Source organism: Salvelinus alpinus, chromosome 10 (assembly GCF_045679555.1).
Source record: "Salvelinus alpinus chromosome 10, SLU_Salpinus.1, whole genome shotgun sequence".
Taxonomy (NCBI): domain Eukaryota; kingdom Metazoa; phylum Chordata; class Actinopteri; order Salmoniformes; family Salmonidae; genus Salvelinus; species Salvelinus alpinus.
Window position 1 is genome coordinate 70,322,296 of NC_092095.1, and position 25,000 is coordinate 70,347,295.

The 25,000-nt window shown below is 42.9% G+C and overlaps 1 protein-coding gene across 8 annotated transcripts in view; it reads left to right on the forward strand.

Annotated features, from left to right (window-relative positions):
• cdkl5 (cyclin dependent kinase like 5) overlaps nucleotides 1–25,000 on the forward strand; it is a 71,542-nt gene that overhangs the window by 14,031 nt on the left and 32,511 nt on the right. The gene's annotated exons all lie outside the window — the stretch shown is intronic.

Sequence of the window (25,000 nt, forward strand, 5' to 3'; positions counted from 1 at the left end):
CAGTAATCCCTCGTTTATCGCGGGGGTTACGTTCCGAAAATGACCCGCGATAAGTGAAATCCGCGAAATAGAAAACTTTTTTTTTTTTTACAATTAGCAACTATTACATGTATACAAATACAGTGACTCACGTGTAGGCCGTTTCGTCGACATTATGGGTTTAGGAGATGTTCGAAATTACAAGATAATTTGGCCAACTTAATGTAAATTTGCCAAGCTGTTTTATGTACGTACACATAACTGCACGAGACGACAAAATGATAGCACAATTCGTAGCATGTTTTGATACAAGAAGCGGGAGTGAGTTTTTAGCGAATCAGAATGCAGAGCACAATGCACCAAAAAAAAAAAAAAATGCATTATGAAAATCCGCGAAATAGCGAATCCGCGATAAGTGAACCGCGAAGTGGCGAGGGATCACTGTATACATGTTTATAACAGGTACTCTTCATCCTTAAGGTATACATGTTTATAACAGGTTCTCATCCTTAAGGTATACATGTTTATAACAGGTACTCTTCATCCTTAAGGTGCAATATGCTGAAACCGCTTACCTGGTTGCTAAAATTCAAATAGTTTGCCTAATTTCAGTTTATGTGACAAAACAGGCAAGTATAGTTTAGTGAATCATTGTACCATCTAAAGCGCTGTGAAATATATTTTCCATAACCCAAAATATTGTATTTTCAGCTGTTTGAAGCTAGTGCAATTTTCTGCACACGTGAACATGCGCGTGAAATCGCTGCGCAAATGTAGCCTGTCATTACAGACATAAAAGGTGATGCATTTTCAAAATGCAAGACTGGCTATAGAAATAAACTGCATCCTGTACTTGCATTTGGAGCTGAAAGTCATTAATGTTAGCAGCAAATATCAACTAGGGCTGTATCATGTTACTTCTCTGGAGTCTAGAGCAGAATCAACTAGGGCTATATCATGTCACTTCTCTGGAGTCTAGAGCAGAATCAACTAGGGCTGTATCATGTCACTTCTCTGGAGTCTAGAGAAGAATCAACTAGGGATATATCATGTCACTTCTCTAGAGTCTAGAGCAGAATCAACTAGGGCTGTATCATGTCACTTCTCTAGAGTCTAGAGCAGAATCAACTAGGGCTGTATCATGTCACTTCTCTAGAGTCTAGAGCAGAATCAACTAGGGCTGTATCATGTCACTTCTCTAGAGTCTAGAGCAGAATCAACTAGGGCTGTATCATGTCACTTCTCTAGAGTCTAGAGCAGAATCAACTAGGGCTGTATCATGTCACTTCTCTAGAGTCTAGAGAAGAATCAACTAGGGCTGTATCATGTCACTTCTCTAGAGTCTAGAGCAGAATCAACTAGGGCTGTATCATGTCACTTCTCTAGAGTCTAGAGAAGAATCAACTAGGGCTGTATCATGTCACTTCTCTAGAGTCTAGAGCAGAATCATCTAGGGCTGTATCATGTCACCTCTCTAGAGTCTAGAGAAGAATCATCTAGGGCTGTATCATGTCACTTCTCTAGAGTCTAGAGCAGAATCATCTAGGGCTGTATCATGTCACCTCTCTAGAGTCTAGAGAATAATCATCTAGGGCTGTATCATGTCACCTCTCTAGAGTCTAGAGAAGAATCAACTAGGGCTGTATCATGTCACTTCTCTAGAGTCTAGAGCAGAATCAACTAGGGCTGTATCATGTCACTTCTCTGGAGTCTAGAGCAGAATCAACTAGGGCTGTATCATGTCACTTCTCTAGAGTCTAGAGCAGAATCAACTAGGGCTATATCATGTCACTTCTCTGGAGTCTAGAGCAGAATCAACTAGGGCTGTATCATGTCACTTCTCTAGAGTCTAGAGCAGAATCAACTAGGGATATATCATGTCACTTCTCTGGAGTCTAGAGCAGAATCAACTAGGGCTGTATCATGTCACTTCTCTAGAGTCTAGAGCAGAATCAACTAGGACTGTATGATGTCACTTCTCTAGAGTCTAGAGCAGAATCAACTAGGGCTGTATCATGTTACTTCTCTAGAGTCTAGAGCAGAATCAACTAGGGCTGTATCATGTCACTTCTCTAGAGTCTAGAGCAGAATCAACTAGGGCTGTATCATGTCACTTCTCTGGAGTCTAGAGCAGAATCAACTAGGGCTGTATCATGTCACTTCTCTAGAGTCTAGAGCAGAATCAACTAGGGCTATATCATGTCACTTCTCTGGAGTCTAGAGCAGAATCAACTAGGGCTGTATCATGTCACTTCTCTAGAGTCTAGAGCAGAATCAACTAGGGCTATATCATGTCACTTCTCTGGAGTCTAGAGCAGAATCAACTAGGGCTGTATCATGTCACTTCTCTAGAGTCTAGAGCAGAATCAACTAGGACTGTATGATGTCACTTCTCTAGAGTCTAGAGCAGAATCAACTAGGGCTGTATCATGTTACTTCTCTAGAGTCTAGAGCAGAATCAACTAGGGCTGTATCATGTCACTTCTCTAGAGTCTAGAGCAGAATCAACTAGGACTGTATGATGTCACTTCTCTAGAGTCTAGAGCAGAATCAACTAGGGCTGTATCATGTCACTTCTCTAGAGTCTAGAGCAAGCAGAATCAACTAGGGCTATATCATGTTACTTCTCTAGAGTCTAGAGCAGAATCAACTAGGGCTGTATCATGTCACTTCTCTGGAGTCTAGAGCAGAATCAACTAGGGCTGTATCATGTCACTTCTCTAGAGTCTAGAGCAGAATCAACTAGGACTGTATGATGTCACTTCTCTAGAGTCTAGAGCAGAATCAACTAGGGCTGTATCATGTCACTTCTCTAGAGTCTAGAGTAGAATCAACTAGGGATATATCATGTCACTTCTCTAGAGTCTAGAGCAAGCAGAATCAACTAGGGCTATATCATGTCACTTCTCTGGAGTCTAGAGCAGAATCAACTAGGGCTGTATCATGTCACTTCTCTAGAGTCTAGAGCAGAATCAACTAGGGATATATCATGTCACTTCTCTGGAGTCTAGAGCAGAATCAACTAGGGCTGTATCATGTCACTTCTCTAGAGTCTAGAGCAGAATCAACTAGGGATATATCATGTCACTTCTCTGGAGTCTAGAGCAGAATCAACTAGGGCTATATCATGTCACTTCTCTGGAGTCTAGAGCAGAATCAACTAGGGCTGTATCATGTCACTTCTCTAGAGTCTAGAGCAGAATCAACTAGGGCTGTATCATGTTACTTCTCTGGAGTCTAGAGCAGAATCAACTAGGGCTATATCATGTCACTTCTCTAGAGTCTAGAGCAGAATCAACTAGGGATATATCATTTCACTTCTCTAGAGTCTAGAGCAGAATCAACTAGGACTGTATCATGTCACTTCTCTAGAGTCTAGAGCAGAATCATCCAGCCTACTTGTAGTGGAGGTTGCAGGATCAGATGGAAAGCATGTTCTGTCTGCACCACTTTGGATGGCAGCCTGCTTGCTGTGCTTCCTCACATTTAGGCATCTTCGTTCCGTAATATTAAAGGCAGTGCGATGTTACAGCTATATTTAAACATCTAGCCAGAAGCCACCCAAACTAGGCCTATCTGAAATATGACAATGATCAATCAAATCGCCAGGAAAACTATTGTTCTGGCAAAGATGAGTCACTATTTTATATGATAGACTCAGTCCTACTCTATTTTTGCCGAGTAAAACTGGAGGAAATGAAACAAAATATTGGTCACAACCCACTGGACACGTTTAAGGTCTAAAATTCTAAAATTGATTAAATAGTTGTTTTTTCTCATCAATCTACCCACAATACGCCATAATGACAAAGCAAATACAGATTTTTAGACATTTTTGCAAATGTATATAAAAAAAAAATGGAAATATCACATTAAATACGTTTTCAGACCCTTTACTCAGAGCTTTGATGAAGCACCTTTGACAGTGATTACAGCCTCGGGTCTTCTTGGGTATGATGCTACAAGCTTGGCACACCTGTATTTGGGGATTTTCTCCTATTCTTCTCTGCAGATCCTCTCAAGCTCTGTCAGGGTGGTTGGGGAGCGTCGCTGCACAGCTGTTTTCAGGTCTCTCCAGAGATGTTGGATTGGGTTCAAGTCTGGGCTCTGGCTGAGCCACTCAAGGATATTCAGAGACTTGTCCCTAAGCCACTCCTGCGTTGTCTTGGCTGTGTGCTTAGGGTCGTTGTTCTGTTGGAAGGTGAACCTTCGACCCTGTATGAGGTCCTGGAGCAGGTTTTCATGAAGGATCTCTATGTACTTTGCTCCGTTCATCTTTTCCTCGGTCTTTACTTGTCTCCCAGTCCTTGCCGCTGAAAAACATCCCCACATCGTGATGCTGCCACCACCATGCTTCACCGTAGGGATGGTGCCACCACCATGCTTCCCCGTAGGGATGGTGCCACCACCATGCTTCACCGTAGGGATGGTGCCACCACCATGCTTCACCGTAGGGATGGTGCTACCACCATGCTTCACCGTAGGGATGGTGCCACCACCATGCTTCACCGTATGGATGGTGCCACCACCATGCTTCACCATAGGGATGGTGCCACCACCATGCTTCACGGTAGGGATGGTGCCACCACCATGCTTCACCGTAGGGATGGTGCCACCACCATGCTTCACCGTAGGGATGGTGCCACCACCATGCTTCACCATAGGGATGGTGCCACCACCATGCTTCACGGTAGGGATGGTGCCACCACCATGCTTCACCGTAGGGATGCTGCCACCACCATGCTTCACCGTACGGATGGTGCCACCACCATGCTTCACCGTAGGGATGGTGCCACCACCATGCTTCACCGTAGGGATGGTGCTACCACCATGCTTCACCGTAGGGATGGTGCCACCACCATGCTTCACGGTAGGGATGGTGCCACCACCATGCTTCACGGTAGGGATGGTGCCACCACCATGCTTCACCGTAGGGATGGTGCCACCACCATGCTTCACGGTAGGGATGGTGCCACCACCATGTTTCACCGTAGGGATGGTGCCACCACCATGCTTCACCGTAGGGATGGTAATGGCCAGGTGATGAGCGATGCCTGGTTTCCTCCAGATGTGATGCTTGGCATTCAGGCCAAAGAGTTCAATCTTGATTTCATCAGACCATAAAATCTTGTTTCTCATGGTCTGAGAGTCCTTTAGGTGCCTTTTGCCAAACTCCAAGCGGGATGTCATGTGCCTTTTATTGAGTGGCTTCCGTCTGGTCACTCTACCATAAAGACCTGATTGGTGGAGTGCTGCAGAGATGGTTGTCCTTCTGGAAGGTTCTCCCATCTCCACAGAGGAACTCTGGAGCTCTGTCAGAGTAACCATCGGGTTCTTGGTCACCACCCTGACCAAGGCCCTTCTCCCCCGATTGCTGGGCGTTGTTTGGCAGGGCGGCCAGCTCTAAGAAGAGTTTTGGTGGTTCCAAACTTCTTCCATTTAAGAATGATTGAGGCCACTGTGTTCTTGGGGACCTTCAATGCTCCCCCAGATCTGTGCCTCTACACAATCCTTTCTCGGAGCTCAAAGGTAAATTCCTTCGAACTCATGGCTTGGTTTTTGCTCTGACATGCACTGTCAACAGTGGGACCTTATATAGACAGGTGTGTGCCTTTCCAAATCATGTCCAATCAATTGAATTTACCACAGGTGGACTCCAATGAAGTTCTAGAAACAGCTCAAGGATGATCAATGGAAACCGGATGCACCTGAGCTCAATTTCCAGTCTCATAGCAAAGGGTCTGAATACTTATGTAAATAAGGTATTTCAGTTTTTATATTTTATACATTTGTTTAAAAAATATATTTAAAAAATGTGCTTTGTCATTATGGAGTATTGTGTATAGATTGTTTTATTTAATCCATTTTAAGTGAAGGGGTCTGAATACTGTCTGAATGCACAGTAGGCCCGTTACAGTGTGTGGGTTCTGATGAAAGGACGTCATGTTTTTAAGAGATTAAGCCTGCAGAGATCCATAGACAGGCAGAATCTGATACCCGGGGCTGATCTATTTCTTTGATGGAATGTGTGGTGTGCAAAAAGTTAACTTTTGGTCATTGTCTTCACGGGGACATATTTTGATTAGGCCCTGACATAAAGCCCAGTGTCGTTTGGAACAATAGGATCAACTTACTGATTCACTACATGGAAATCATGTTGAACTCACTACAAACCTTGTAGTTTATTGATAGTTGTCCAGGGCAGGGCAGAGCAACAGAAACGTGTAGTTTATTGATAGTTGTCCAGGGCAGAGCAACAGAAACATGTAGTTTATTGATAGTTGTCCAGGGCAGAGCAACAGAAACGTGTAGTTTATTGATAGTTGTCCAGGGCAGGGCAGAGCAACAGAAACGTGTAGTTTATTGATAGTTGTCCAGGGCAGAGCAACAGAAACGTGTAGTTTATTGATAGTTGTCCAGGGCAGGGCAGAGCAACAGAAACGTGTAGTTTATTGATAGTTGTCCAGGGCAGAGCAACAGAAACGTGTAGTTTATTGATAGTTGTCCAGGGCAGAGCAACAGAAACATGTAGTTTATTGATAGTTGTCCAGGGCAGGGCAACAGAAACGTGTAGTTTATTGATAGTTGTCCAGGGCAGAGCAACAGAAACGTGTAGTTTATTGATAGTTGTCCAGGGCAAAGCAACAGAAACGTGTAGTTTATTGATAGTTGTCCAGGGCAGAGCAACAGAAACGTGTAGTTTATTGATAGTTGTCCAGGGCAGGGCAGAGCAACAGAAACGTGTAGTTTATTGATAGTTGTCCAGGGCAGAGCAACAGAAACGTGTAGTTTATTGATAGTTGTCCAGGGCAGGGCAAAGCAACAGAAACGTGTAGTTTATTGATAGTTGTCCAGGGCAGAGCAACAGAACCCTGTAGTTTATTGATAGTTGTCCAGGGCAAAGCAACAGAAACATGTAGTTTATTGATAGTTGTCCAGGGCAGAGCAACAGAAACGTGTAGTTTATTGATAGTTGTCCAGGGCAGAGCAACAGAAACATGTAGTTTATTGATAGTTGTCCAGGGCAGAGCAACAGAAACATGTAGTTTATTGATAGTTGTCCAGGGCAGAGCAACAGAAACATGTAGTTTATTGATAGTTGTCCAGGGCAGAGCAACAGAAACGTGTAGTTTATTGATAGTTGTCCAGGGCAAAGCAACAGAAACGTGTAGTTTATTGATAGTTGTCCAGGGCAGAGCAACAGAAACGTGTAGTTTATTGATAGTTGTCCAGGGCAGGGCAGAGCAACAGAAACGTGTAGTTTATTGATAGTTGTCCAGGGCAGAGCAACAGAACCTTGTAGTTTATTAATAGTTGTCCAGGGCAGAGCAACAGAACCTTGTAGTTTATTGATAGTTGTCCAGGGCAGAGCAACAGAACCTTGTAGTTTATTGATAGTTGTCCAGGGCAGGGCAGAGCAACAGAAACATGTAGTTTATTTATAGTTGTCCAGGGCAAAGCAACAGAACCTTGTAGTTTATTGATAGTTGTCCAGGGCAGGGCAGGGCAACAGAACCTTGTAGTTTATTAAATGTAAATGTAAATGTAAATGTAATGTTTATTGATAGTTGTCCTGGGCAGGGCAGGGCAACAGAACCTTGTAGTTTATTGATAGTTGTCCAGGGCAGAGCAACAGAACCTTGTAGTTTATTGATAGTTGTCCAGGGCAGAGCAACAGAAACATGTAGTTTATTGATAGTTGTCCAGGGCAGGGCAGGGCAACAGAACCTTGTAGTTTATTGATAGTTGTCCAGGGCAGGGCAGGGCAACAGAACCTTGTAGTTTATTGATAGTTGTCCAGGGCAGGGCAACAGAACCTTGTAGTTTATTGATAGTTGTCCTGGGCAGAGCAACAGAAACGTGTAGTTTATTGATAGTTGTCCAGGGCAGAGCAACAGAACCTTGTAGTTTATTGATAGTTGTCCAGGGCAGAGCAACAGAAACATGTAGTTTATTGATAGTTGTCCAGGGCAGGGCAGGGCAACAGAACCTTGTAGTTTATTGATAGTTGTCCAGGGCAGGGCAGGGCAACAGAACCTTGTAGTTTATTGATAGTTGTCCAGGGCAGGGCAACAGAACCTTGTAGTTTATTGATAGTTGTCCTGGGCAGAGCAACAGAAACGTGTAGTTTATTGATAGTTGTCCAGGGCAGGGCAAAGCAACAAAACCTTGTAGTTTATTGATAGTTGTCCAGGGCAGAGCAACAGAAACGTGTAGTTTATTGATAGTTGTCCAGGGCAGGGCAAAGCAACAAAACCTTGTAGTTTATTGATAGTTGTCCAGGGCAGGGCAGGGCAACAGAACCTTGTAGTTTATTGATAGTTGTCCAGGGCAGGGCAACAGAACCTTGTAGTTTATTGATAGTTGTCCTGGGCAGAGCAACAGAAACGTGTAGTTTATTGATAGTTGTCCAGGGCAAGGCAAAGCAACAAAACCTTGTAGTTTATTGATAGTTGTCCAGGGCAGAGCAACAGAAACGTGTAGTTTATTGATAGTTGTCCAGGGCAGGGCAAAGCAACAAAACCTTGTAGTTTATTGATAGTTGTCCAGGGCAGGGCAAAGCAACAGAACCAAGGTCAATCAGTAGCAGTGTTTGTAACGTGGACCTTTAACCATTGACATCATCAACTCCGCATCATATTGATTAATTAGGCTGCAGCCAAACCTGTATTGATCATCTCTTAGTTGGTCAGTTGATCAGGCCTGGGGAGAAACTATTTGGAGCAAGGGGAAAAGTTAATAGTGTACGTCCCAAATGGCACTCTATTCCGTATATAGTTGTCACGATCGTCGTATGGTGGAAGAGAGGAGGACCAAGGCGCAGCGTGATAACAATACATCTTCTTTTATTGAAGACGAAAAAATGAAGAACACTATACAAAACAATAAAACGACGAACGTGAAGCTATCGAAACAATGTGCTAACATGCGACATAGACATAGACAATCACCCACGAACTACCTAATGAATATGGCTGCCTAAATATGGTTCCCAATCAGAGACAACGATAGACAGCTGTCTCTAATTGAGAATCAATCTAGGCAACCATAGACATACATACACCTAGACTAGACACTGCCCCATAAACATACAAAAACCCTAGACAATACAAAACACATACATCCCCCATGTCACACCCTGACCTAACTAAAATAATAAAGAAAACAAAGATAACTAAGGCCAGGGCGTGACAATAGTCCATTACTTTTGACCAGGGCTCATAGGGCCCATAGGGATCTGGTCTAAAGTAGTGCACCAAATAGAGAATAGGGTGACATTTTAGAATCTAGCAATAGTTCTAGTAGGCAGACACCTCCATTCACAGGTTGGGAAATTATTTACTAATTGAATTAATTGAACTATTCAAGTCAGAATCATAATAAATTCAGAATAATAATATCTGGACTAATTTGCAAATGAGGCTAAATCATTTTTATGAAAAGTTCACTAAAGTTTCTCTGCAATATACAGGCCATGTCCCAGAAAATATTTTCCAGTCCAAGTTACCTCTTATCTCAATTATTACCATTATGCTAATGTTCCCCAATAGCCTCTCAGAAATCCTGTTATGAAGTGTATTTTTAGCCTGAAACCTTTTTAGTGGAAAGGGGTTTCCTGAATCCTGATGAATATTTAATTTCTCTGCTCACTGTAATATGGTCTGAGTCTGAAATGGGACCCTATTCCCTACATAGTGTCCTACTTTTGACCAGACCCTATGCAGGACCTGGTCAAATGTAGTGCACTATATAGGGAATAGGGTCCCATTTGGGATGCAGCCTTGGTCAAAGCCATCATGCAGAACAGCACCCACCTCAGTAGCTGAATCTTCTAGTACATGTTTCAGATGAAATATAATAGAATTTAATACCTGGTGAGAATTTACCATTTGTCAAAAGAATGTTTGGTCTCTTGATTGACAGGCTGACCAACCAATCACACACAGCCCTCCACTTCGGCAGCCTGATGGTTGAGGTTGTCTTGATGAACGGGTATTTTACTTGGTTGAAGTTTGTTTACCATTCTGTCATTGTTTCTTTGGATGGAGAAACGGAGAGATGGAGGGCTGGCTCTCCTCTCCTCCCTGTGATTGTGTCATCTACATGTGTTGTTTCTGGCTGGTCTATTTTGAGACAGCAGAGAGAGACTGCATCTTTTCATTTGTCTTTTCTCTCCCAGACGCGTTTCTGTTTGCACAGTTGGGCACAGCTGTGGACGCTTGTGCTCCAGCTCCCCCAAACCAAACTCAACTCTGGGCATGGCTTTCAGCTCACAACTCATAGAAAATAGTTCCTGTCTTGTGTGGGGGCTGAAAATAATTTGTAGAGTTGAACTAGCCTATGTTTCACTTCACCATCCATTCTGAGGAAGATTGGGGCGGCAGGTAGCCTAGTGGTTAGAGCGTTGGGCCAGTAACCGAAAGGCTGCTAGATTGAATCCCCGAGCTGACAAGGTAAAAATCTGTTGTTCTGTCCCTGAACAAGGCAGTTCCCACTGTTCCTAGGCCGTCATTGTAAATAAGAATTTGTTATTAACTGACTTGCCTAGTTAAATAAATAAAAAATACATTTGGAGTGACTGCAGACACAGCATGACTAATGTTAGGCTCCACTTGCTAGTCACACGTTCTGAACAACGCTAACTAATTTGTTGCACTTTTGATTTTTGTGAGGGGGTGTGGTTACTGGCTGTCCTTATGAAGAGAACTGTAGGAGGTGGAGTTACTGGCCAGTATCCTTATGAAGAGAACTGTAGGAGGTGGAGTTACTGGCTAGTGTCCTTATGAAGAGAACTGTAGGTGGAGTTACTAGCTAGTGTCCTTATGAAGAGAACTGTAGGAGGTGGAGTTACTGGCTAGTGTCCTTATGAAGAGAACTGTAGGAGGTGGAGTTACTGGCTGTCCTTATGAAGAGAACTGTAGGAGGTGGAGTTACTGGCTAGTGTCCTTATGAAGAGAACTGTAGGAGGTTGAGTTACTGGCCAGTGTCCTTATGAAGAGAACTGTAGGAGGTGGAGTTACTGGCTAGTGTCCTTATGAAGAGAACTGTAGGAGGGGGAGTTACTGGCTAGTGTCCTTATGAAGAGAACTGTAGGAGGTGGAGTTACTGGCTAGTGTCCTTATGAAGAGAACTGTAGGAGGTGGAGTTACTGGCTGTCCTTATGAAGAGAACTGTAGGAGGGGGAGTTACTGGCTAGTGTCCTTATGAAGAGAACTGTAAGAGGTGGAGTTACTGGCTAGTGTCCTTATGAAGAGAACTGTAGGAGGTGGAGTTACTGGCTAGTGTCCTTATGAAGATAACTGTAGGAGGTGGAGTTACTGGCCAGTGTCCTTATCAAGAGAACTGTAGGAGGTGGAGTTACTGGCTAGTGTCCTTATGAGGAGAACTGTAGGAGGTGGAGTTACTGGCTAGTGTCCTTATGAAGAGAACTGTAGGAGGTGGAGTTACTGGCCAGTGTCCTTATGAAGAGAACTGTAGGAGGTGGAGTTACTGGCTAGTGTCCTTATGAAGAGAACTGTAGGAGGTGGAGTTACTGGCTAGTGTCCTTATGAAGAGAACTGTAGGAGGTGGAGTTACTGGCCAGTGTCCTTATGAAGAGAACTGTAGGAGGTGGAGTTACTGGCTAGTGTCCTTATGAAGAGAACTGTAGGAGGTGGAGTTACTGGCTGTCCTTATGAAGAGAACTGTAGGAGGTGGAGTTACTGGCTAGTGTCCTTATGAAGAGAACTGTAGGAGGTGGAGTTACTGGCTGTCCTTATGAAGAGAACTGTAGGAGGTGGAGTTACTGGCCAGTGTCCTTATGAAGAGAACTGTAGGAGGTGGAGTTACTGGCCAGTATCCTTATGAAGAGAACTGTAGGAGGTGGAGTTACTGGCTAGTGTCCTTATGAAGAGAACTGTAGGAGGTGGAGTTACTAGCTAGTGTCCTTATGAAGAGAACTGTAGGAGGTGGAGTTACTGGCTAGTGTCCTTATGAAGAGAACTGTAGGAGGTGGAGTTACTGGCTGTCCTTATGAAGAGAACTGTAGGAGGTGGAGTTACTGGCTAGTGTCCTTATGAAGAGAACTGTAGGAGGTTGAGTTACTGGCCAGTGTCCTTATGAAGAGAACTGTAGGAGGTGGAGTTACTGGCTAGTGTCCTTATGAAGAGAACTGTAGGAGGGGGAGTTACTGGCTAGTGTCCTTATGAAGAGAACTGTAGGAGGTGGAGTTACTGGCTGTCCTTATGAAGAGAACTGTAGGAGGGGGAGTTACTGGCTAGTGTCCTTATGAAGAGAACTGTAAGAGGTGGAGTTACTGGCTAGTGTCCTTATGAAGAGAACTGTAGGAGGTGGAGTTACTGGCCAGTGTCCTTATGAAGAGAACTGTAGGAGGTGGAGTTACTGGCTAGTGTCCTTATGAATAGAACTGTAGGAGGTGGAGTTACTGGCTAGTGTCCTTATGAAGAGAACTGTAGGAGGTGGAGTTACTGGCCAGTGTCCTTATGAAGAGAACTGTAGGAGGTGGAGTTACTGGCTAGTGTCCTTATGAAGAGAACTGTAGGAGGTGGAGTTACTGGCTGTCCTTATGAAGAGAACTGTAGGAGGTGGAGTTACTGGCTAGTGTCCTTATGAAGAGAACTGTAGGAGGTGGAGTTACTGGCTGTCCTTATGAAGAGAACTGTAGGAGGTGGAGTTACTGGCCAGTGTCCTTATGAAGAGAACTGTAGGAGGTGGAGTTACTGGCTGTCCTTATGAAGAGAACTGTAGGAGGTGGAGTTACTGGCTAGTGTCCTTATGAAGAGAACTGTAGGAGGTGGAGTTACTGGCCAGTGTCCTTATGAAGAGAACTGTAGGAGGTGGAGTTACTGGCTAGTGTCCTTATGAAGAGAACTGTATGAGGTGGAGTTACTGGCTAGTGTCCTTATGAAGAGAACTGTAGGAGGTTGAGTTACTGGCCAGTGTCCTTATGAAGAGAACTGTAGGAGGTGGAGTTACTGGCTAGTGTCCTTATGAAGAGAACTGTAGGAGGTGGAGTTACTGGCCAGTGTCCTTATGAAGAGAACTGTAGGAGGTGGAGTTACTGGCCAGTGTCCTTATGAAGAGAACTGTATGAGGTGGAGTTACTGGCTAGTGTCCTTATGAAGAGAACTGTAGGAGGTGGAGTTACTGGCTGTCCTTATGAAGAGAACTGTAGGAGGTGGAGTTACTGGCCAGTGTCCTTATCAAGAGAACTGTAGGAGGTGGAGGTACTGGCTGTCCTTATGAAGAGAACTTTAGGAGGTGGAGTTACTGGCTAGTGTCCTTATGAAGAGAACTGTAGGAGGTGTGGTTACTGGCTAGTGTCCTTATGAAGAGAACTGTAGGAGGTGGAGTTACTGGCTAGTGTCATTATGAAGAGAACTGTAGGAGGTGGAGTTACTGGCTGTCCTTATGAAGAGAACTGTAGGAGGGGGAGTTACTGGCTAGTGTCCTTATGAAGAGAACTGTAGGAGGTGGAGTTACTGGCTAGTGTCCTTATGAAGATAACTGTAGGAGGTGGAGTTACTGGCTAGTGTCCTTATGAAGAGAACTGTAGGAGGGGGAGTTACTGGCTAGTGTCCTTATGAAGAGAACTGTAGGAGGTGGAGTTACTGGCTAGTGTCCTTATGAAGAGAACTGTAGGAGGTGGAGTTACTGGCCAGTGTCCTTATGAAGAAAACTGTAGGAGGTGGAGTTACTGGCCAGTGTCCTTATGAAGAGAACTGTAGGAGGTGGAGTTAGTACATTGCCAGGCATGGATGTTGAGAAGCTTCATTTGTTTGCAGTATCTACCGTAGTCTAATAGTCCCTGTGTTATCCTGTAGTGTAGTCTAATAGTCCCTGTGTTATCCTGTAGTGTAGTAGTGTAGTCTAACAGTCCCTGTGTTATCCTGTAGTGTAGTAGTGTAGTCTAATAGTCCCTGTGTTATCCTGTAGTGTAGCAGTGTAGTCTAATAGTCCCTGTGTTATCCTGTAGTGTAGTCTAATAGTCCCTGTGTTATCCTGTAGTGTAGTAGTGTAGTCTAATAGTCCCTGTGTTATCCTGTAGTGTAGTAGTGTAGTCTAATAGTCCCTGTGTTATCCTGTAGTGTAATGTGTAGTCTAATAGTCCCTGTGTTATCCTGTAGTGTAGTAGTGTAGTCTAATAGTCCCTGTGTTATCCTGTAGTGTAGTAGTGTAGTCTAATAGTCCCTGTGTTATCCTGTAGTGTAGTAGTGTAGTCTAATAGTCCCTGTGTTATCCTGTAGTGTGGTAGTGTAGTCTAATAGTCCCTGTGTTATCCTGTAGTGTAGTAATGTAGTCTAATAGTCCCTGTGTTATCCTGTAGTGTAGTAGTGTAGTCTAATAGTCCCTGTGTTATCCTGTAGTGTAGTAGTGTGGTCTAATCGTCCCTGTGTTATCCTGTAGTGTAGTAGTGTAGTCTAATAGTCCCTGTGTTATCCTGTAGTGTAGTAGTGTAGTCTAATAGTCCCTGTGTTATCCTGTAGTGTAGTAGTGTAGTCTAATAGTCCCTGTGTTATCCTGTAGTGTAGTAGTGTAGTCTAATAGTCCCTGTGTTATCCTGTAGTGTAGTAGTGTAGTATAATAGTCCCTGTGTTATCCTGTAGTGTAGTAGTGTATTCTAATAGTCCCTGTGTTATCCTGTAGTGTAGTAGTGTAGTCTAATAGTCCCTGTGTTATCCTGTAGTGTAGTAGTGTAGTCTAATAGTCCCTGTGTTATCCTGTAGTGTAGTAGTGTAGTCTAATAGTCCCTGTGTTATCCTGTAGTGTAGTAGTGTAGTCTAATAGTCCCTGTGTTATCCTGTAGTGTAGTAGTGTAGTCTAATAGTCCCTGTGTTATCCTGTAGTGTAGTAGTGTAGTCTAATAGTCCCTGTGTTATCCTGTAGTGTAGTAGTGTAGTCTAATGGTCCCTGTGTTATCCTGTAGTGTAGTAGTGTAGTCTAATAGTCCCTGTGTTATCCTGTAGTGTAGTAGTGTAGTCTAATAGTCCCTGTGTTATCCTGTAGTGTAGTAGTGTAGTCTAATTGTCCCTGTGTTATACTGTAGTGTAGTAGTGTAGTCTAATAGTCCCTGTGTTATCCTGTAGTGTAGTAGTGTAGTCTAATAGTCCCTGTGTTATCCTGTAGTGTAGTAGTGTAGTCTAATAGTCCCTGTGTTATCCTGTAGTGTAGTAGTGTAGTCTAATAGTCCCTGTGTTATCCTGTAGTGTAGTCTAATGGTCCCTGTGTTATCCTGTAGTGTAGTAGTGTAGTCTAATAGTCCCTGTGTTATCCTGTAGTGTAGTAGTGTAGTCTAATAGTCCCTGTGTTATCCTGTAGTGTAGTAGTGTAGTCTAATAGTCCCTGTGTTATCCTGTAGTGTAGTAGTGTAGTCTAATAGTCCCTGTGTTATCCTGTAGTGTAGTAGTGTAGTCTAATTGTCCCTGTGTTATCCTGTAGTGTAGTAGTGTAGTCTAATAGTCCCTGTGTTATCCTGTAGTGTAGTAGTGTAGTCTAATGGTCCCTGTGTTATCCTGTAGTGTAGTAGTGTAGTCTAATAGTCCCTGTGTTATCCTGTAGTGTAGTAGTGTAGTCTAATAGTCCCTGTGTTATCCTGTAGTGTAGTAGTGTAGTCTAACAGTCCCTGTGTTATCCTGTAGTGTAGTAGTGTAGTCTAATAGTCCCTGTGTTATCCTGTAGTGTAGTAGTGTAGTCTAATAGTCCCTGTGTTATCCTGTAGTGTAGTAGTGTAGTCTAATGGTCCCTGTGTTATCCTGTAGTGTAGTAGTGTAGTCTAATAGTCCCTGTGTTATCCTGTAGTGTAGTAGTGTAGTCTAATAGTCCCTGTGTTATCCTGTAGTGTAGTAGTGTAGTCTAATTGTCCCTGTGTTATCCTGTAGTGTAGTAGTGTAGTCTAATAGTCCCTGTGTTATCCTGTAGTGTAGTAGTGTAGTCTAATAGTCCCTGTGTTATCCTGTAGTGTAGTAGTGTAGTCTAATAGTCCCTGTGTTATCCTGTAGTGTAGTAGTGTAGTCTAATAGTCCCTGTGTTATCCTGTAGTGTAGTAGTGTAGTCTAATGGTCCCTGTGTTATCCTGTAGTGTAGTAGTGTAGTCTAATAGTCCCTGTGTTATCCTGTAGTGTAGTAGTGTAGTCTAATAGTCCCTGTGTTATCCTGTAGTGTAGTAGTGTAGTCTAATTGTCCCTGTGTTATCCTGTAGTGTAGTAGTGTAGTCTAATAGTCCCTGTGTTATCCTGTAGTGTAGTAGTGTAGTCTAATAGTCCCTGTGTTATCCTGTAGTGTAGTAGTGTAGTCTAATGGTCCCTGTGTTATCCTGTAGTGTAGTAGTGTAGTCTAATCGTCCCTGTGTTATCCTGTAGTGTAGTAGTGTAGTCTAATAGTCCCTGTGTTATCCTGTAGTGTAGTAGTGTAGTCTAATTGTCCCTGTGTTATCCTGTAGTGTAGTAGTGTAGTCTAATAGTCCCTGTGTTATCCTGTAGTGTAGTAGTGTAGTCTAATAGTCCCTGTGTTATCCTGTAGTGTAGTAGTGTAGTCTAATGGTCCCTGTGTTATCCTGTAGTGTAGTAGTGTAGTCTAATAGTCCCTGTGTTATCCTGTAGGGTAGTCTAATAGTCCCTGTGTTATCTTGTAGTGTAATAGTGTAGTCTAACAGTCCCTGTGTTATCCTGTAGTGTGGTAGTGTGGTCTTTCCCTGGGAGGGGCTCAGGCAGACAGTCAGCAGGCAGGGGACGGGTGAATGGATGAGGGCACATTGGATTTGTTCTGCCAGGCCTCGTTGCACTGTAGTCCCCACTGTAGTCCCCACTGTAGTCCCCACTGTAGTCCCCACTGTAGTTCTGACTGTAGTCCCCACTGTAGTACTGACTGTAGTCCCCACTGTAGTCCCCACTGTAGTCCCCACTGTAGTCCCCACTGTAGTCCCCACTGTAGTCCCCACTGTAGTACTGACTGTAGTACTGACTGTAGTCCCCACTGTAGTACTGACTGTAGTCCCCACTGTAGTACTGACTGTAGTCCCCACTGTAGTCCCCACTGTAGTCCCCACTGTAGTCCCCACTGTAGTCCCCACTGTAGTCCCCACTGTAGTTCTGACTGTAGTACCCACTGTAGTACTGACTGTAGTCCCCACTGTAGTCCCCACTGTAGTACTGACTGTAGTCCCCACTGTAGTCCCCACTGTAGTCCCCACTGTAGTCCCCACTGTAGTACTGACTGTAGTCCCCACTGTAGTACCCACTGTAGTTCTGACTGTAGTACTGACTGTAGTCCCCACTGTAGTCCCCACTGTAGTACTGACTGTAGTCCCCACTGTAGTCCCCACTGTAGTACTGACTGTAGTCCCCACTGTAGTCCCCACTGTAGTACTGACTGTAGTCCCCACTGTAGTACTGACTGTAGTCCCCACTGTAGTCCCCACTGTAGTCCCCACTGTAGTCCCCACTGTAGTCCCCACTGTAGTTCTGACTGTAGTCCCCACTGTAGTCCCCACTGTAGTACTGACTGTAGTCCCCACTGTAGTCCCCACTGTAGTTCTGACTGTAGTCCCCACTGTAGTCCCCACTGTAGTACTGACTGTAGTCCCCACTGTAGTACCCACTGTAGTACTGACTGTAGTCCCCACTGTAGTCCCCACTGTAGTACTGACTGTAGTCCCCACTGTAGTCCCCACTGTAGTACTGACTGTAGTCCCCACTGTAGTACTGACTGTAGTCCCCACTGTAGTCCCCACTGTAGTCCCCACTGTAGTCCCCACTGTAGTTCTGACTGTAGTCCCCACTGTAGTCCCCACTGTAGTACTGACTGTAGTCCCCACTGTAGTCCCCACTGTAGTTCTGACTGTAGTCCCCACTGTAGTACTGACTGTAGTCCCCACTGTAGTCCCCACTGTAGTACCCACTGTAGTACCCACTGTAGTCCCCACTGTAGTACCCACTGTAGTCCCCACTGTAGTCCCCACTGTAGTCCCCACTGTAGTCCCCACTGTAGTTCTGACTGTAGTACCCACTGTAGTACTGACTGTAGTCCCCACTGTAGTCCCCACTGTAGTACTGACTGTAGTCCCCACTGTAGTCCCCACTGTAGTCCCCACTGTAGTACTGACTGTAGTCCCCACTGTAGTACCCACTGTAGTTCTGACTGTAGTACTGACTGTAGTCCCCACTGTAGTCCCCACTGTAGTACTGACTGTAGTCCCCACTGTAGTCCCCACTGTAGTACTGACTGTAGTCCCCACTGTAGTCCCCACTGTAGTACTGACTGTAGTCCCCACTGTAGTACTGACTGTAGTCCCCACTGTAGTCCCCACTGTAGTCCCCACTGTAGTCCCCACTGTAGTCCCCACTGTAGTTCTGACTGTAGTCCCCACTGTAGTCCCCACTGTAGTACTGACTGTAGTCCCCACTGTAGTCCCCACTGTAGTACTGACTGTAGTCCCCACTGTAGTCCCCACTGTAGTCCCCACTGTAGTACTGACTGTAGTCCCCACTGTAGTCCCCACTGTAGTTCTGACTGTAGTCCCCACTGTAGTACTGACTGTAGTCCCCACTGTAGTCCCCACTGTAGTACTGACTGTAGTCCCCACTGTAGTCCCCACTGTAGTCCCCACTGTAGTCCCCACTGTAGTACTGACTGTAGTCCCCACTGTAGTCCCCACTGTAGTTCTGACTGTAGTCCCCACTGTAGTACTGACTGTAGTCCCCACTGTAGTTCTGACTGTAGTCCCCACTGTAGTCCCCACTGTAGTCCCCACTGTAGTTCTGACTGTAGTCCCCACTGTAGTACTGACTGTAGTCCCCACTGTAGTCCCCACTGTAGTCCCCACTGTAGTCCCCACTGTAGTCCCCACTGTAGTCCCCACTGTAGTACTGACTGTAGTACTGACTGTAGTACCCACTGTAGTACTGACTGTAGTCCCCACTGTAGTACCCACTGTAGTCCCCACTGTAGTCCCCACTGTAGTACTGACTGTAGTCCCCACTGTAGTCCCCACTGTAGTCCCCACTGTAGTCCCCACTGTAGTACTGACTGTAGTCCCCACTGTAGTCCCCACTGTAGTCCCCACTGTAGTCCCCACTGTAGTCCCCACTGTAGTCCCCACTGTAGTCCCCACTGTAGTACTGACTGTAGTCCCCACTGTAGTCCCCACTGTAGTCCCCACTGTAGTCCCCACTGTAGTCCCCACTGTAGTACTGACTGACATCCAGGGTGAGGCTAAAGAGGCCCAGGCAGCTCAGTTCAAGGAGTATAAACAGTGATAACTTGTATTTGTTTGTGTCTCTAACCTGTATTTCTCTGACAGAACTGTTATGGCATCTATTGGATACTAGGGATGGCCATGAGTACTGAATGGGTGTATATATTTAACCAGACATATATATATATATATATATTTCAAATACTGTAAAGCTATTATGTGGAATGTGCTTAGTGACTGCTCGAACGGACAAATACATTTTTATTTGCGAAAGAAAATGATTTTTTGTCCTGAAGACAACGTTAATTTGCTTTGACTCTGGTGTTCCATTGTACTTGTGTATTTGCGGGGCATAACAAATAAGACACTAAGCCAAGAATCACACAGTTCTTCTCCCTAAATTCCCTTTCCCCTCCGTGTCTACACACAAGCTCCCGTTAGGCCTACAGAAATAAATGTCAATAAAACGGATCTAACTGTGTAACGTTGTGCGCTGGGAGTCAGGAAGCAAGTTCAGGGAGTGAATCATTTCATTAATAGATGAAAACAGGAAACACGAACAGCACAGACAGGAAACAGAAACAATAACACCTGGGGAAGGAACCAAAGGGAGTGACAGATATAAGGAAGGTAATCAGGGAGGTGGTGGAGTCCAGGTGAGTCTGATGACACGCAGGTGCGCGTAACGATGGTGTCAGGTGTGCGCCATAATGAGCAGCCTGGTGACCTCGAGGCCGGAGAGGAAGCACACGTGACAAACTGATGGGATACACAAGCTATATTCCTGACCAAATGACGTCAGTTTTATCAGAAATTCAAAATGGACTGTTTGATTGAAGTAGGGAAATATGTGTTTCAACAACGAGCTACAGTTTTGGAATAATTGCGCCCTGTCAATTTTCCATTTAGGAATAATTAGCGAACTGCTAGTGCCTAAGCTATAATCCCCCCTAAACATAGACAAGTTCCACACTGAAAATATGCACAAACATTAGTTTTATAAAGATAAAGAACGTATTTTCATCAGAATCATTAAGCCTAGGCCTACTCACCAAACTGATGTTATGGTCACAATTCATCCCCATGCAGTGTTCAATGTGGAATTGTTCATCCATTTTTTACATTTTATTCCAAAGAACAGGCAGAATAAACTAAATCAAACGTCTGTATATTGTAAAAAAATACAGATATTGGTTTGTAACCCTGAAAAAAGGATCTTTCAACTCACCAAACTGAGCCCTGTTTCAAATGATCTCTCTTTGAGAGTAACTGTTTCAGACGCGAGATGCACGTCACTTCACACTGGAAAAGGTTTTGGTTCTAAATGAACTAAATGAGGCTCTGCCATTGCACAGCCGTAGACTTCTATGAACGCACCACTGCTGAGGTTACTACCTTTTTAAGATTGTGTTCCATTATATAATATAACCAGTTGATATGACAGATTGTGTTCCATGATATAATATAACCAGTTGATATGACAGATTGTGTTCCATTATATAATATAACCAGTTGATATGACAGATTGTGTTCCATGATATAATATAACCAGTTGATATGGCAGATTGTGTTCCATTATATAATATAACCAGTTGATATTGCAGATTGTGTTCCATGATATAATATAACCAGTTGATATGGCAGATTGTGTTCCATGATATAATATAACCAGTTGATATGGCAGATTGTGTTCCATTATATAATATAACCAGTTGATATTGCAGATTGTGTTCCATTATATAATATAACCAGTTGATATGACAGATTGTGTTCCATGATATAATATAACCAGTTGATATTGCAGATTGTGTTCCATGATATAATATAACCAGTTGATATTGCAGATTGTGTTCCATTATATAATATAACCAGTTGATATGACAGATTGTGTTCCATGATATAATATAACCAGTTGATATTGCAGATTGTGTTCCATGATATAATATAACCAGTTGATATTGCAGATTGTGTTCCATGATATAATATAACCAGTTGATATGACAGATTGTGTTCCAGGATATAATATAACCAGTTGATATTGCAGATTGTGTTCCATGATATAATATAACCAGTTGATATGGCAGATTGTGTTCCATTATATAATATAACCAGTTGATATGACAGATTGTGTTCCATTATATAATATAACCAGTTGATATGGCAGATTGTGTTCCATTATATAATATAACCAGTTGATATGACAGATTGTGTTCCATGATATAATATAACCAGTTGATATTGCAGATTGTGTTCCATGATATAATATAAGCAGTTGATATTGCAGATTGTGTTCCATGATATAATATAACCAGTTGATATGACAGATTGTGTTCCATTATATAATATAACCAGTTGATATGACAGATTGTTTTCCATGATATAATATAACCAGTTGATATTGCAGATTGTGTTCCATGATATAATATAACCAGTTGATATTGCAGATTGTGTTCCATGATATAATATAACCAGTTGATATGACAGATTGTGTTCCAGGATATAATATAACCAGTTGATATTGCAGATTGTGTTCCATGATATAATATAACCAGTTGATATGGCAGATTGTGTTCCAGGATATAATATAACCAGTTGATATTGCAGATTGTGTTCCATGATATAATATAACCAGTTGATATGGCAGATTGTGTTCCAGGATATAATATAACCAGTTGATATTGCAGATTGTGTTCCATTATATAATATAACCAGTTGATATGGCAGATTGTGTTCCATGATATAATATAACCAGTTGATATGGCAGACTGTGTTCCATGATATAATATAACCAGTTGATATTGCAGATTGTGTTCCATTATATAATATAACCAGTTGATATGGCAGATTGTGTTCCATTATATAATATAACCAGTTGATATGGCAGATTGTGTTCCATGATATAATATAACCAGTTGATATGACAGATTGTGTTCCATTATATAATATAACCAGTTGATATGACAGATTGTGTTCCATGATATAATATAACCAGTTGATATTGCAGATTGTGTTCCATTATATAATATAACCAGTTGATATGGCAGATTGTGTTCCATTATATAATATAACCAGTTGATATGGCAGACTGTGTTCCATTATATAATATAACCAGTTGATATGACAGATTGTGTTCCATGATATAATATAACCAGTTGATATGGCAGATTGTGTTCCATGATATAATATAACCAGTTGATATGACTGTCACGCCCTGACCATAGTTTGCTTTGTATGTTTCTATGTTTTGTTTGGTCAGGGTGTGATCTGAGTGGGCATTCTATGTTGTATGTCTAGTTTGTCTATTTCTATGTGTTTGGCCTGATATGGTTCTCAATCAGAGGCAGGTGTTTGTCGTTGTCTCTGATTGGGAACCATATTTAGGTAGCCTGTTTTGTCAGTGTGGGTTGTGGGTGATTGTTCCTGTTTGTGTATTCCTGTGTTTAGTGTTCACTATTTTCGGGACTGTTGCGTCTTCGTTTATTTTGTCAGTTTATTGATTTTGTTCTTTATTGAAAGTATTCTAATAAATATGAATACTCACCACGCTGCGTATTGGTCCGATATCTCCTATTCCTCCTCAGACGAGGAGGACGAAGAACGTGACAATGACAGATTGTGTTCCATGATATAATATAACCAGTTGATATTACGGTTTTAATAAATTGGCACTTGCTTTTTTTATTTACTGAATATATTTGGGGCAATTTATCAATTAGAATGATTTCAAATCTTCACAATCGGATTAGAAGGAAATGTTCCAAGGAAAGGTTGAATAGTGAAGAAGGGATGTCAACATAATCAGCCCACAGAATCTGATCGTGTGATTGGTTGACACCGTGCCTGGCATTAAAGGAAGCCATACTGCCTCATTAAATGTTTATACTGATAAAACCTCATTCTGGAAGGACTCCCTGTGGCTTATTCCCAAAACAACCTTAATATTTCATCGGCATACGCAGCATTCAGTAGGTAGGCCAAGTGTCAGTACTAGTAACAATGGGTTTCTTGTAGCTCCATCGTATCTCAGAAGTATGAACATGGTCCTCAGTAAATACTTAGAGAAGTAATGTACCACATTAGATATGAATGCTTTGGGAAACTCACCCTTGATATTTCCTCAAAATGTAAAAAACTATCTATACTTCACATGCAGTACCAGTCAAAAGTTTGGACACACCTACTCATTCAAGGGTTTTTCTTTATTTTGACTATTTTCTACATTGTAGGATAATAGTGAAGACATCAAAACTATGAAATAACACATGGAATCATGTAGTAACCAAAAAAGTGTTAAACAAATCAAAATATATTTTATATTTGAGATTCTTCAAAGTAGCCACCCTTTGACATGATGACAGCTTTGCACATTTTTGGCATTTGGAGTTCCCACATATGCTGAGCACTTGCTGGCTGCTTTTCCTTCACTCTGCAGTCCAACTCATCCCAAACCATCTCAATTGGGTTGAGGTCGGGTGATTGCGGAGGCCAGGTCATCCGATGCATCACTCGATCACTCTCCTTGGTCAAATAGCCCTTAAACATCCTGGAGGTGTGTTTTGGGTCTTTGTCCTGTTGAAATACAAATGATAGTCCCACTAAGTGCAATCTAGAGTGGATGGCGTATCGCTGCAGAATGCTGTGGTAGCCATGCTGGTTAAGTGTGCCTTGAATTCTAAATAAATCACTGACAGTGTCACCAGCAAAAAAAACACACCAGCACACCTCGTCCTCCAAGCTTCACGGTGGGAACCACACCTCCTCCTCCAAGCTTCACGGTGGGAACCACACCTCGTCCTCCATGCTTCACGGTGGGAACCACACCTCCTCCTCCAAGCTTCACGGTGGGAACCACACATGAGGAGATCATCCGTTCAGCTACTCTGCGTCCCATAAAGACACAGCGGTTGGAACCCAAAATCTCAAATTTAGACTCATCAGACCAAAGGACAGATTTCCACAGGTCTAATGTCCATTGTTCATGTTTCTTGGTCCAAGCAAGTCTCTTCTTCTTACTGGTGTCCTTTAGTAGTGGTTTCTTTGCAGCAATTCGACCATGAAGCCTGATTCATGCAGTCTCCTCTGAACAGTTGATGTTGATATGTGTCTGTTACTTGAACTCTGTGAAGCATTTATTTGGGCTGCAATATGAGGTGCAGTTAACTTGAATGAACTTATCCTCTGCTGCAAAGGTAACTCTGTTGTTCTCCTGATCTAGGCTGTCATTGTAAATAAGAATTTGTTCTTAACTGACTTGCCTATTTAGATAAATAAAAATGATGGACTGTCATTTCTCTTTGCTTATTTGAGCTGTTCTTGCCATAATATGGACTTGACTTTTACCAAATAGGGCTATCTTCTCTATACCACCCCTACCTTGTCACGACACAACTGATTGACTCAAACGCATTAAGAAGGAAAGAAATTCCACAAATTAACTTTTAACAAGGCACACCTGTTAATTGAAATGCATTCCATGTGACTACCTCTTGTAGCTGGTTGAGAGAATGCCAAGAGTGCGCAAAGCTGTCATCAAGGCAAAAGGTGGCTACTTTGAAGAATCTCAAATATAAAATATATTTTTGATTTGTTTTAACACTTTTTTTGGTTACTACATGATTCCATATGTGTTATTTCATAGTTTTGATGTCTTCACTATTATTCTACAATGTAGAAAATAGTGAAAATAAAGAAAATTAGTACATGTGTCCAAGCTTTTGACTGGTACTGTATATTTCACATGGCGTGATGCTCCTTTCTCTGGAAGACAAAGACACCGGCCGAGACACATACCTCTCCACTGACATGAAGTTGCCATTGTCTCAGAGTAGT